This window comes from Rhagoletis pomonella, unplaced genomic scaffold, assembly GCF_013731165.1.
Source record: "Rhagoletis pomonella isolate Grant_MI unplaced genomic scaffold, Rhpom_1.0 Rhpom_scaffold_00009, whole genome shotgun sequence".
Classification (NCBI taxonomy): Eukaryota; Metazoa; Arthropoda; class Insecta; order Diptera; family Tephritidae; genus Rhagoletis; species Rhagoletis pomonella.
The window spans coordinates 12,327,887-12,340,405 of NW_023458563.1; the positions used below are offsets into that span (position 1 = coordinate 12,327,887).

Below are 12,519 nucleotides of genomic sequence, written 5' to 3' on the forward strand. Positions count from 1 at the left end.
CGAGAAGTTTCCCCGCCAGAAGAACTTTAATATTTCGCCTAAATATATGCCATGCTACAGCGGAAGTGGACGACACGCCATTTCTTTAAATGAAATTAACTGCTGCTATATGTATGTATGTACATATGTATGTGTTCAACATTTTGCTTGCATAGTCTTCTGTTCTCTTTCATTGCAAGTTGAATTATTTTAATATCTATTGCAAAATTTTGTACATAAAATAAAATAAAACTATTTAATACACAACGCTTTTATAAATGGACTAAAAATTATAAAATAAAGTAATGTAAAAAATATATTTTTTTTAAATAAGCTTTTATTTGACATGTTTAATCAAAGGAATAAAATAAAGTAGTGAAACAAAAGATTTTTTAGCACGAAAATTTTGTCAAAACTGCACTAAAATGAATAAAATAAAATAAGTTAAGGTCTCGTTAAAGTTACTAAAAGCCATTTAGTGAAAGGAGTTATTCAAACTCTAATGAAAATTACTAACAATTTGTACTAATTTACTTCGTTTTTAAAAAAGCTGAATTCGCCGACAAGCTTTTTTAAAAACGAAGTAAATTAGTACAAATTGTTAGTAATTTTCATTAGAGTTTGAATAACTCCTTTCACTAAATGGCTTTTAGTAACTTTAACGAGACCTTAACTTATTTTATTTTATTCATTTTAGTGCAGTTTTGACAAAATTTTCTTGCTAAAAAATCTTTTGTTTCACTACTTTATTTTATTCCTTTGAGTAAACATGTTAAATAAAAGCTTATTTTTAAAAAAATATTTTTTTTACATTACTTTATTTACTTTTTTTTTATGTATGTTACCGCATAACTTTGGACCACGTTAACCGATTTCGATAGTTAATTTTTCATAGGAAATGTGGTACATCAAGAGTGGTCCCATACTAATTTATGTTTAGATCCGATAATTGGATCGTGAAGAAATTAACAATAATCTTAAATTTTTATATGAGAATTGAAGTCGGTTTTGTTTTTTACTTAAAAATTACTTGTTAATTTCTTCCTTTTGACCAGTTTTCTTTGGAATTGTTTATTCTTCAAAATGAAAGCGAAGCTTCTCCCGTGCCTAAAAGTAAATATATTACCACGGTAAAGGAAAAAAACTAAAAAACCATCTGGTCAAAAGATGATTGTACCTAAAATCTAGTGACTGTACCTAATCTACCTTCAATAGTACCTACTTTTTCATCCCTGCTTCCCAACGCTATGATCGATCAGTTTCTGAAACTGAAATAAAATAAATAAAATAAAAAAAAAAACTTTTTAATATACAACGCTTTTATAAATGGACTAAAAACTAGAAAATAATATTTCTCAGTCCCACAGAATTTGTTTTGTTAAGTTTTGATTTTGAAATTTTAGCAAAAGTCATTATAAACAATTAATGACATTGAAAACGAAAAACGTGGAGCGCATGCAGTACAAAGCATTCGATTTCATTGACAATAGTCAAACTACATAACATTCTACAACGAAAGTACAAATTTGAGATCGGTTTTAAGCGGCCGTTATTCATATGCCCACATACATACATATGTTACTTTTCATATCAATTCAAGTGTATTACGTGCGCCCCACGCTTTTCATTTTCAATGTCATTAATTGTTTATAATGTCTTTTGCTAAAATTTCAAAATAAAAAATTATCAAAACAAATTCTGTGGGACTGAGAAATATTACTACTTTTTAGTCCATTTATAAAAGCGTTGTATATTAAAAAGTTTTATTTTATTTCATTTATTTTCTACTTTTTAGTCTTGTCTGTACCAAGTTTTGCAATAGATATTAAAATAATTCAACTTGCAGTGAAAGAGAACAGGAGACTGCAAGCACAATGTTGTTTGCTCACATTTAGTATAAACATACATATGTACATACATACATATAGCAGCAGTTTATTTCATTTAAATAAATGGCGTGTCGTACATTACCGCTGTGACGTATATAAATAGTGCATATATTTAGGCGCAATATTTAACTTCTTCTGGCGGGGCGACATCTAGAGTCTTCTAATTGTATCTCCTTGATATGATGCCTACAACGAGGTTGATATCTAGACTAGGTTGATATCTAGAATTTTCCATAAATAGCTTTGCTACATTTATAGTAGGCGCATTCTTTTGCAACCGAGCTACAAAAGAATACCCGCTTAAATGACGAAATACACGCATGGGCGTAGCCAGGTAGGGGCAGGGGGGTGCTCGAGCCCCCCCTAACTTTCAAATTTTCCTTATATATATATAAAATAGTACCCTGAAATGCCAGCTTAATAGGGTCGAGCCCCTCCCCCCCTAAATTTCATTCTGGCTACGCAAAGCAACAACACAAACTCGGCTATTTATCCAATCTCAGCCAGGTTGGTTAAAAAATACGCGACCTGAAGGCTAGTGTTGGTAAGTGAAAAAACTGCTCTATTGTGAATTGTTAATGGGAAAGTGGAAAGGGAAATTTTTGCTTCCTTTTATACGTGATTTATATTTTAAAAGAGTATATATATTTCGCAAATACCTCGCATAATTACTCATTTAAATTGGTTTTTGTATCTAAATCCCGTTAAACTAATCACATTTTCTTGCCAGCTACCAACAGGGTTGCTTAAGTAGCTAAAAGGAAATTTTACCCGAGTTGAGCGTTCTTTTGTCGCTCGCTTACAAAAAAATGCAGCTAGTATAAATGGTGGTCTGGACATACAACATTGCAAGTAGATAAAAGCGTTGTAAATTGCTTTCAAGCAGATATTGGAAAAGTGTGACTGTGGGCGATTCAGAGTTTTTCCCTTATTTGAATTAAAATTAACCACAACGTTTAATGCCACAAAAAAGATTTTAGCAAACCTTCGAAGCTACATATTTATTCAATAAACAATCTTTTTTGTCAAATTTGTTATCATTTTTTTTTATTTCAAAACCGAAACCGAAACTAAATTTGAAGAACGAAACACTTCGCAAAACCGAAGCCAAAACCGGAACATTATTTTTATTCTTTTCGATTCCTTGAAAGAAAACGCTTACGCCATATCTGTCTGTCCGTCCGTCCGTGCACACGAGAGCTGACATTTCTCAACGAGATTTACATATATAATAACAATATAATAGATTGTCACTTATACAATACTAGCCGGCCTCGTATGGGCGAAGCTTCGCCACGCGCTGAATGTGTAGATATTAAATAAGATGCGATTGACTATTAAACAGGTGGTAACACAACTAAAAAACAATATATAATTGGGCATCTGGAGGCCTTCCATTTGACACCTCATTTCTTGTAATCCAACGAATAGTGCGGATCTAATAAGTTTTTAGACAGGTGGCAAACCCTAAAGCAATTCAAAGTACTAAAGATAATATTCCTATCGATACAGGTTATACTTAAAAAATCTCGTATAAATGAGTTCAGTAGTTTTTGAGATTAGCGTGGTCAAAGTATCTCGACATTCCTTCATAGTATGTATAATAATAATAATAATAATAGACTGGCGCTTACACATATGTTAGTGTTTGGCCGAGCTTCTCCTCCAACTTGTGGCGTGCGCGTGTGATGTTGTCACACAAAGAGGAGGGACCTACAGTTTTACGCCGAGTCCGAACGGCGATTGTATTTTTATGAGAAGCTGTTTTTCATGGCAGAAATACACTCGGAGGTTTGCCATTGACTGCCGAGGGGCGACCGCTGTTAAGAAAAAACCCTTTTCTATATTTTTGCCATGTTGCTTTGACCAGGGCTTGAACCCAGGTGCTGATGAGTGAAAGTGCGCACTGCTCACCACTACACCACAGCGGCCGACAGTATAGTATGTATAGAAATAGCAATTTTCAAATAGGTGGCACCCCTATTCAGAAATGAAAGCTTTTGTACGCGAAGGCTAGGCCCTTTCATTTGGTATCTCATTTTGTAATCCAGCGAACGGCAAAAATCTTTTAACTTTTTAATAGGTGGCAACCCTACTCAGAAAAATAATACATTATTGCACATGTAGAGGCTTTGTCTTTTCGTTTGACAGTGACGGTGCAGAACTGATGCCTACGCTTGTTATGATTAAATATAGTAATTTAGTTAACAGGTGGCAACTCTATTCAAAAAAAAACATTGGTGCTTTTCTAGTGGCCAATCCCTTTCATTTGACACCTCATCTTTTGTAATCCAACCATCGGTGCGGATATTATAGTTTTTTAGACAGGGGGCAACCTTATTAAAATTCTAAGTAAAAAAGGTCACTCCTGTCGATATAGAGTATATTAGAGAAAATCTCGTCAAAATCCGTTCAGTAGTTTTCGAGATTACCGCGTACAAAGAATCTCCGCTTTCCTTTATACTATGTATAGATGTTAGTGTTTGATGTTATCACACAAAGAGAAGGGGCCAACAGTTTTATGCCGAGGCCGGACAACATTTCCATTTTCATGAAAAACTCTTTTTCATGGCAGAAATACACTCGAAGGTTTGCCATTGCCTGCCTACGGGCGACCGCTATTAAAAGAAAATTCGAAATGAAATCGGACAATAACCGCGCCTACCTCCCTCCCATACAACGGTAATTGACAGAAATACGAAAAATCAGTCACAGGTTATTAAAACTTTTCGGAAAATGGGAGTGGCACCGCACTTATGACTATCTCGGTAAGCGATTTATCAGTCTATACTAAACTCAGTACAGTTATTGCCCTTGGTGCAAAAAAGGAATATGTTTAAAATCGGAGTAAAATTACGGTAACTTGTCATATTCAGAAATACCAAAACTGTGATATTTTAATAACTACAGACGCCAATTTACTTCATGTTAATACCTACAACAATCTCTTAACATGTATAAATTTTTGGAAAACTGGAGTGGCACCGGCCATTGTGTATTGATAAGTGCTTTATCGCTTTCTGCTGAATTTGGCCAATTATTTTATTTTAAGTCCAATTTAGCTTGCTATCGAAATTGTTTGAAATCGGCGAAAAACACAATTGAATTTAGTTAACAGGAAGGTGATAAACGACATTTTATACATGAACCGGTTATATAAAGTTCGGTTTCCCCAAACTTGTACTTGTTTACTCATAGAATATTAAAATAGCTCAAAACCCTATCATTCTGAAAATATGAAATATACGACAATTTCTCACTTTTCTTTAATACATTATATGGCAAGTCTTTTTATTGAAAATAAATGCATTTGTACAAAATTGCAGCTTTCTAGTTTTTTTAGTTTTGAAGTTAGACGAGTTTAGTGTGGCTATTCTTTAAAAATCTGACACTGTGCGCGGCTGTGATTATCAAACTCACGTGCCGCTGCTAGTTAACTGCATTCAGGAGCCGCGCCGTTAGTAACCACCAGCAAATCTCTTTAATTTTTAGTGACGTCACGTAGTTACATCCTCATCAAAAATACTATGTAGATGTGCTCTACTCCAAGCCAAACCCCTATGTGAAAAAGTAAACTTCAACATTTTTTGCTGCTTGCACGTCGTTAAGTAAATCGGAATGTTGTTAACGCTGCCAGCTGAGTAAATCGTTGTGTCCCGGACGACTGGATGAACAGCCGCCGGTGGTGAGGTGTGAATGGTGTTAAATAAATGAAATAAAACAACAGAAGCTATCACAACGATGAGAGTAATTTAGTTGGACCAGGTGCAGTGGTTAATGCGCTGAAATTGCACTCCAGAGGCTAATTTTTCTGTTGATGTGAAGATGTGCTGGCAGAAAGGGTTACGAGAAAAGTTTTGTCTTTACTGCTGTACCATTTTTAAATATCTTAATGTTAGTTTAAACTTTAAAGTAAGGTGTACTTACTACTACGCGTTTTTTGTAGCGTTAAGGAGAATCGATTAGCCTATTGCATTCTTGGTCGGCGCTATTTTTAATTTCGATTTTTTTGTGATACATGTTGCGCTTTGTGTTTAATATTACTTTAATGAACATCTGTAATCCTCTGCAAAGTTAGAAAATAATGTTTAATTAGTCAGACATATACTCTAATCAACGGTATGGTTCTAAGAATCAGCCGCTGATATTTAGAAAGCACAATTGTAAGCAAGCGAACACATCCTGGAACTCGAATTCCAAATACTGTCCTCCCTTCAATCGCCAACTGCTCTAACTTAAGCTTTCTTTCCACTTTTTGAACTTTTAAATTTTTGAACTTCATAACAGATATATTGGGTCCCTGGTAGTAAATATATACGTATATAAAGTAGCACTTTTAAGGATTATGTCAGTTCCAAGGCGAATTCATACAAGGTGGTGTTACCGGAGCATCTGAGATTTTCGAGGCAGTGTTTTGAATGTCAAAATGATGTGTTTGTTTTACGCAACCTTGTATTGGAGATTTGAAAATGTATACACATTTTTAGGAAATGGAAAGGGTATCGGGTTACACTACTAACTAAATGAAAATAAAATTTTCTTAACATTTCCCGCAGGCTTTTGGGAGTGAAGTGACTAGAGGAAACTGCATCAGAATTTTTTTAGAGGAGTTTGGAATTTCAAAAGTATACTTAATTAAGAAAACTATTTACAAAATTCCGTACAATGTAGAATAGGTATCAAATAAAAGAGAAAATTCTGTAAAATTTAATAAGGTTATTGTTTGTGTACAAGGAAGAAGTATTCAAAATGTTCTTTTAAAATTTTATCATTGAACATCCTTGAAAATTTGGAATATTTTTTGTGAAAAAATTACATGTTAAAGAATATTACCTACCCTAACTTAAGAAATTAAAATAACACTGTAGGTAAATTTTAAGGTTTTGAAATATCACAGCTAAACGGCCAAACACGTAAACTTAATTTTGGCCTCTAGATTACGATGGCGTTTTCAGAAAATCCGTATTACGTCAAAATTTTGAGATATTTAGGGGGGAAGTTTTAAAGTTCTGAAAGTGAATTTTTCGTCGTTTAAAACACTGTCCTCATGTTTTGAATTTTTTTCTGGGCAAAGGTTTTGATAACTGATCTTACTTAACTGGGATCTTTATAATTCAATGGCGTCCTCCGTTTTTCCAGGTTGGTGCTTGAAAATCTGCTTAAATTTTAGGTTTTTTGATAATAATTACCTCAGTTTTAAGGTTATTTTACTAAAATTTTGCACGTGACTGTATTTTGATATTACCTTAGCTGTTTCTGAAAATCATGGAAATCGGTTCACTATAACATATAGCTCCCATACAACTGATTTTTCAGATATGTGGTTTTGCGTTACAACTCATATTTTATTTCGTAATATTTTTTTATAATATTGGTTTATGTACTATTTCGGCCAAAATTTGAATTCTCTTCAATCCCGTTTTGGCATATTTTGCTTGTTTCTATTGCTCGAATGATTTTTTTAATATTCTTTGGCCCCTGCGATCGACCAGCAAAAGTCCGCCAACATTGAATTCAATCGTTTTCCAGCGAATCGGTCCTCAAAACACAAAATGGATTGGTGAAATCTCTCTCCTACGTCGTCGGTTTCTGTTGAAAGCTTTTGCTCGTAAGAGTCAAAGTCACTGTGTAGCATGTGGATTTTAAGCGACATGTGCAAGGCGTCAAAAGATTCCATCAAGTTCGCAATCAAAATGGCATATTCTGGTGAACGATTTTTACACAGAACGTGTTTAATTAAAGCCCGAACTGCTGTGCCATCAAGAATTTCCAAGAAGCCTTGATCCTTCATTAATCTTCTTATGTCAGGCCCATTAAGCACACCTGAAATAAAAATTATAGGGTTCTTGAAGCAAGGGAGAGATATAATAAAATATATGAGCGAAAATCTCTCAAATGGGCCACCCAAAATTGGACGGTCAAGATATTTTCGCTCAAATCACTTTATTCGGTTTACAAACACTTGAGAGATTTTCACTCATATACAATCAAAAAACTACCTTCACGGATTTTTTCAACGGAAAGTTTTGGAAAGGCATTATTTTTCAAATATAGGAATGAACTTTCGTTGACTCTAACCAACTGTTTGATGTAATTCTTAACAACACCAAGTTTGATATGTAAATCGGGAAGCATGAGTTTATTAAGCCCTATTAAAGGCTCGTGAACTATATAGAATTGACCAATCGATTGTTCCTTTCTTTTTGGCCAATCACATTTGGTATAGTGATTGCATTTGGCTCTACTATCTCAATGACAGAACAAACAACAGTGTTTAGAGTAGCCCGTTTGCATGTCTGATAGTAGTGAGAGAACTTTAAAATCACAGTTCACGCGCCACCTGTGCTCTTCGTACTTGATGCAATCTAAGATTAATTGCATTGTTTCGTATGATTCCTTTATTCCAACCGCATACAAGATGGGAACGGGTTTCTTTCTACTATCGCGATAGAGCAAGACTGCTTTCAAACTTTGCTTTGGTGCGTCAATAAAGAGACGCCATTGTTCGGGTTTATAGTCAGTAATTCCCATTTCATTCATCAAACCTGCAACATCAATGCAATTAGCCTGAGTTCCATCTTCCGATAACTTGAAATATGGCATAAACGGATCTTGTCTATGTTTGTAGGCCGTTACTTTTACTCCTGGTGCTAAAACATTCACGCTTTTCAGTTCTGATGCCAAAATCATTGCGTTTTTATGGGAGAGATTTAATTTACGCACCATGCTGTTTAGGTGTTCTTGGGATATGAAAGACGGTAAATTGTTTTCAATCGGAATGTAATCAGATCCATCATCAAGTGGTAATGGCGTTGCCATAGACTGTTTGCAATCATAGACAGTTTCAAGTTCGAATGGATGATTTGGAACTTGTAATGCATCACTACATATGTGCAACAGGTAAATGAGCGCTCGGTACACCTTTGTAGACGACACAAGACCGATCTATTGAATTAAATATTTATGAGTATATGTACGTACATATATATGCATATATCGATGGCTGAGTGGAAGATCGACCTATCTCAGCACAATTTCAGTGTATTTTGAGATAGGGCATTCTTCAACAAAATTCTGAGATAGGATGATTTTCAATAAAATTCTGAAATAGTGCGTTCTTCAATCAAATTCTGAAGTAGGGCGTTGTTGAAAAGTTTTCAGAGATAGGGCGTTTTCGAACTGGCTGCCGAGATAGGTAGATCTTCCACTCAGCCATCGATATACAAATGTTAAGTTTGTTTGTTCGGCGGACAAAAACTAAAAAAGTTCTGCACCATTTTTTTTTTAATTTGGACATCTTCTGCAGACTTTCCAAGGTTGGTTATACTCAGGCGTGGTACGCTCCAAACATACAGAAACTTTTACCTATTTCATACACTCAGCGATTAAGGAGAGGGCAAACAATACATAATTTCATGGTTTTATTTAAATTTACTTACTTTTTCGATTGAAACCAAATGTATTGTTGGTGCATGCATAACAATTTTCAGCTTCGTGTTTCCCGGGATTTGTCCAAATCATTGGTAACGAAAATCGTTTTTTTGTCCACCAAAAATTCATCACACTAATGCACGAAATACATATGAATTCGGGAGTGTATTTATTTTGTGCAGGTTCAGATTGCAAAAAGTACCATTTATAGCATGCTAGTGCATTTTTATTTGAGACTAATTTACGCTGGTCTGATTTCGAAACGAATTTACCACAAACGAAACAAAACTTGTTTAATTTATTGCAAAGCTTTTTAATTTTTTTTCATCTTTAGGAGTTTCCGAAGACAATGATATGATGAATAAAAGTTTTTCGCAAAATTTTCGGTTTGTGTTTTTTGATTCCCAACTTATGTGAAATAGACGCGGTATAGACCGCCGCCTATTTGAAATATTGTAAAATAATATAAATCTGGCAACCCATTTATCATCTCTCCATTACACACTATTTCTTTGTATCTACACTAGATTTATACTGAATAAATTAGTCGCCATCTTACTTTGAAACTGCGTGTACATTTTTCTGTGACAACAGGTTATGGGCCTATTTCACATTGTAAAATTAATTTAAAGTATTTTATTTAAATAAAATGGCGACGGGCACACTTACTTTTCCATTTGAGAAACTTCGCGGACGCGAAAACTTTGATGTTTGGCGGCGAAGTGCAAAATCGTATTTGGTGCTGAAAAATTGCTGGAAAATTACCGAGGCAGGCGTGTCTGATAGTTCTTCAGAAAAGGACCGTGACGCAAATGAACGTGCTCTGGCGGAGATTACGCTCATGGTGGAGTCGAGTAATTTCTCGCATATAGCAAATGCACAGACAGCGAAAGAAGCCTGGGACTCGATAATAGCAGCATATGAAGACAGTGGTTTAACGCGCAAAGTGGAGCTTTTGAAGAAGCTAGTGCATTTGAAACTTGAGCAGTTCAAATCTGTGCAAGATTACGTAAACGAAATGGTCATGACTTCAATCAAGTTGCAAAACGCGGGTTTGAACATGGGTGATGCAGTGGTCGCATCATTATTGCTCGCTGGGTTGCCTAATGAGTATCAACCACTTGTTATGGCAGTGGAAAATTCCAAAGCGAAGTTAACAGTAGACAGCGTTAAAAGTTTGCTATTGCAAGATGTAAAATTGGATAGCAACAGAGCATCTACAGACAGCGCTTTGTATTCGAAGAATTTGCAGCCGAAAAAGAATGACAAAATGTATAATCGAAAGAAGTTTCGTTGCTTCAATTGTGGCCAAGAAGGCCATATGCGTAAAGAGTGTCGTAAGTCGAAGAAAACAAACGAGAACGAAAATAAAAGCAGAACTGCTATGTTTTCGAACTCACTGTTAGCAAATTCGTGTTTGCATTCTCAAAGCAGCGAATGTGTATGGTACGTCGACTCAGGCGCAACGTCGCACATGACGAACGATCAGCAGCTACTTTCGAAAATGACAGCGGCAGAGCACAGCGAAGTTATTTTAGCTAACAGTGACCGAATCCCTGTTAACAGCGTTGGGGATGTTAGTTTGCTTCTAAATGTAGGCAATCAAAAAATCCCTACTGATGTTCGAAACGTTGAATATGTACCGAGCCTTTGTGCAAATCTACTGTCAGTACGGCAAATAACAAAACAAAATAAAAAAGTGGTGTTCGAAGGCAATGAATGCAAGATTTTCGATGAGAATGGCAAATTAATAGCAAAGGCGTATGCGGATAACGATTTATACAAGTTAGATTGTGCTAAAAATCCAATTAGCAAAGCAATGACAGTAGTTGACAATTTTGAGCTTTGGCATCGCAGGTTGGCACATATTTGCAAAGAAAGTATGAAGCAGGTGCAGAATTCAACGCTTGGTGTCAATTACAGTGGTTCAGGAGACAAGGGGTGTGTTGTATGCTGTAAAGGTAAACAAACCAGAACACTAAATAAATCAGCTGGAACGCGTGCTGCAAATTTGTTAGACGTCATACATTCGGACGTGCTTGGTCCAATTAGCACAGAGTCGTTCAGCGGAGCAAGATTTCTGTTGGTGTTTGTTGACGATTATTCGCGCAAAGTATTTGCTATACCAATTGCACGAAAGTCAGATGTGTTTGATAAATTCAAACAATTTAAGAGCGAAGTAGAAACGCAATGTGGCCGTAAAATAAAAGTGCTGAGGACAGACAATGGCACTGAATATTGCAATGAACCATTTATAAATTTTATGCGTGATTGTGGCATTGTTCATCAAAAAACAGCTCCATACACGCCCGAACAAAACGGTGTGGCTGAGCGCATGAACCTACTTTGATTGAACGTGTCAGGTGCATGTTGTTGGATTCAGGGCTTGCAAATATTTTCTGGGCAGAGGCTGCGAACACGGCAGCGTATTTAGTGAACCGCATTCCATGTAGAGGCAACAACCGCAGTCCGGAAGAAATATGGTCAGGTGTGAAACCGAATTTAAAGAATTTGCGCATATTTGGTTGCACGGCAATGGTTCACATACCAAAACAAAAACGAACAAAACTTGATGCAAAATCAGAAGAGTGCATTTTTGTAGGGTATTGCGCTGTATCAAAGGCTTATAGGCTGTATCGAAAAAGTGATATGAAGTTTATTATAAGCCGTGATGTTACATTTTTGGAAAATGTAAGCGACACAACGAAACGTGTAGAACCAAATCTGGTCGTTGATATTTCTGATGCAAGGGAAGCTTATGACATTGACAATTCAGGGGAGAATATTGTAAGCGAATTATCAGATGTCAAGAAATCTTCGGATAGCGAATATGATACTCCTGATGAAAGCGAAACTGATAATATGCCTGAAGTGAACGACGACGAAGAGGGCGCACTCCGCCGGTCCAAGCGTATTGCAAGCAAAGCTAAAAGAGAGTTGTTATTGAGCGCAGTGTCGAATGCTGATGAACCTGTTACCGTTGAAGAGGCCTTGAGTGGCGCAGCGTCGGGTGCTTGGAAGCAAGCTATGCAAGATGAGATGGATTCTCTCAAATCAAACAAAACCTGGCAGCTTACCAAATTGCCTGCAGGTAAGAAAGCAATAAATTCAAAGTGGGTTTTTAAAATAAAGCGTGATGCGGCTGGTGAGCTTGTTCGTTATAAAGCAAGGCTCGTTGTAAAAGGCTGTTCGCAAAAACCAGGTGTTGACTATTCGGAAA

General features: G+C 35.9%; 1 protein-coding gene across 5 annotated transcripts in view; it reads right to left on the reverse strand.

Annotated features, from left to right (window-relative positions):
- Positions 1–12,519, reverse strand: part of LOC118745572 (putative nuclease HARBI1) — a 754,224-nt gene that overhangs the window by 211,917 nt on the left and 529,788 nt on the right. Inside the window, exon 2 of one of the 5 annotated variants that reach the window (XR_004993648.1) lies at positions 5,796–5,934. The exons of the other annotated variants lie outside the window; for them this stretch is intronic. The gene's annotated coding sequence lies outside the window, so the exon portion shown is untranslated. The remainder of the gene's footprint in view (positions 1–5,795; positions 5,935–12,519) is intronic. 5 annotated transcript variants of the gene reach the window in all.